Source organism: Terrapene carolina, unplaced genomic scaffold (genome assembly GCF_002925995.2).
Source record: "Terrapene carolina triunguis isolate 2854851 unplaced genomic scaffold, T_m_triunguis-2.0 Scaffold38, whole genome shotgun sequence".
Taxonomy (NCBI): domain Eukaryota; kingdom Metazoa; phylum Chordata; order Testudines; family Emydidae; genus Terrapene; species Terrapene triunguis.
In genome coordinates this window covers 10,474,469-10,477,149 of record NW_020664389.1, presented here as the reverse complement: position 1 = coordinate 10,477,149, position 2,681 = coordinate 10,474,469, and positions in this window count along the sequence as shown.

Sequence of the window (2,681 nt, the reverse complement as noted above, 5' to 3'; positions counted from 1 at the left end):
TGTGTGTGTGTGTGTGTGTGTGTGTGTGTGTGTGTGTGTGAAAAGCATATGCTAACTGTTGTATTTTCAATAAATACGGCCTATTTGCCTTTCCCACCCCACCCCCCCCACCCCCGAAAAGATCCCGTGTGCTTTGTATGAGCATAACACTGATTCTTCTGTTATACCAGATTTGACTCCATTGACTTTCATGGCCTTACTCGTAATTTTACACAGGTGTAAATGAGAGGAGAATCATGCCTATGGAGTCCAGTGATTGTCAGTCAGCTCGGGGAAGGGATCCTGAACCTTGTATGTGTGTATCCCAGAGATGGCCCCTACTATTGCCTGAACATTGACCTTGTGCAAGGGCAATGTGACTTTTCAAAGCCCTCCCATAACCACAGCCAGATCCACAACAGCAGAAACACAATCTCAAGTGCTATGTGCATGAGGGAAGATTTTGACTTAATTGTTAAAAAACTTGGAAATGATACTCCTGTCAAGCATGTTATTTAGGCATCCACGTCATCATATGCCATGAGCTATCCAGATAGAACCCTTCTACCAGCTGGAGAATGACAAAATTAGATGATCTCTGGTCTGGCAAGCCTTATTTGTAGCGAGAAATTATATCACTTAACATTTATTGTTTTCTGACTCCATCTTCTGCATAAAAGGAAGAATAGCCTCATTGTCTCTGTGTGGATGGTGAAGAATATTGGAAAACAAACGTCACGTGCATAAGGCAACGTAAGCAAACAAAGGGCACAAATATATAGTTAAAATCCTAAAGGAATAGACTCTGAATGCCCTCTTGTAGCTCACATATGCTTGAGTCCAGGGCCGGCTCCAGGCACCAGGCACCCAAGCTGGTGCTTGGGGCGGCACCTGGAGGGGGGTGGCGGCGCGGCGCTCTGGCCGCCGGGGGGGGGGAAGAGCCGAGCCCCAGCCGGGGCTCGCTGCCCTGCCCCCGGCGCTCTGGCCGCCGGGGGGGAGAGCCGAGTCTCGCTGCCCTCCCCCCGGGGCTCCGGCCGCCCCCCTCCCCCCCCGCGGGGGGAGGGCTCCGGCCGCTCCCCTCTCCGCCCGCAGGGGCGGCGAAAAAGCCAGAGCCGGCCCTGCTTGAGTCCCATCAATAACAGTCCCTCAAAGGAACATGAGCTCTCTGACTCCAGTTCCACTGTTCATGATGCATCTTTCCTATTTTACAAACCTTTTAATATAAACATTAAAACAAATTATTGTCTCTTTGGCCAGAGGTTGTTAGCACATAGTCAAATTGGAGTCTTGTCTTTACCACAGACTCAGCTGGTTATGTAATCTTCGAGATAGTTTGGTCTCCTCAACCGGCACCCACACTGGAAATGGCCTGTCTCTGTCACCTGTCTCCAAGTGTAGCAAATTCTCTCTGTGGAGCCTCCTCCCTTCCTGTGGGGTTAGCCTTGGAGGGCTCTGTCTCTCTGTAAGCTCTCTCCGGGTGTTGTCTGGTGCCTTTTGCCTCCTGCTCCTTTGGATCACTTGTTCCTCTTGCATAGTCAGCTCATATGACCTGATTTCCACTGCACCCCTGCACTCCTTCTGGTGTCTCTTTCTCTCAGGGCTCAGATCCTCATAGGAGGTAGGCCCTTGGCTGAACTGTTGTACTGTAGTGCCTACTTTCTCTCACTGTTGACCATCTGTCACAGAGTGCACAGGCTTGGTGCTCTGGAACCACTGAGAATGAGGTCTCTCTGGTAGTGACTACACCTCAGGCACACTCTCACTAGAGAAAACTTCCTTGGGTCTGACCTCAAAGTGTTCAGCACCCCTGTTCACACCGTGAGCTTCCTGCAATGAGTCCACCTCGATAGGACACCTGGGGAAGCCTTACACGCTCCCAAAGGAGTCATGCACCCGAACTTTGCAGTCAGCAGTGACTCTCAGCCAGCCTTGTAAAACAGAAGGGTTTATTAGTCAACTGGAACGCAGCGTAGAACAGTTCTTGTTAGCACAGAAAGCAGGAAGATAAAGCAAAGTTCATCTTGGGGGGGATCTAGAACCCTGGGCTCTCCCCCAGTGTCCCAAACCAGGAGACTGACTCGCTTCAGCAGGCCACCCTCAATCATTCCCATTTGCTCCTCCTCCATCCTTTGTCTCTTTCCCAGGCAAACAGGCCTCCACCTCTGTCTTTGTTCTCCAACACCTCCAGCTGGCTCTTGCAGAGGATGGGCCACGGCCATCAGTTGCCAAAATACAGATTGTCAGCCATTATCTGTGCCCATGAAGCCAGACAGCAGTCACACCTGCCCCCCTAGGGATCTCTGTAACGATCACACACCCTTGTCCTACCACCTAGATACTTGAATAACATATGGAGGAAACTGAGGCACGTGCACAATATTCAGACAAAAATTAAGAACATTCCCCTTTCATCACACCATCTCTTCTCAACAGTATCCCCATCCTTCTGGCTGCAACAGGTCTTTCCTCATTGGTAGCAGGGTTTGGATCCTTCATCCCTTCAGTGTTTACATTTGGACTCTTTTGGCACTGCTGTGATAGGGTATTCCTGTGTGCCAAAAAATGCCAACAAGAGGTCGGAACCAGAAGAAACAACCTTGTGTAACAGTCTCTTAGTAGTTTTCACAGCAGATTCCACCTTATTATTATTGTAGGTGATAGTCAAACTTCCCATTTCCGTGCAAATTTCTTCAATTATTCCA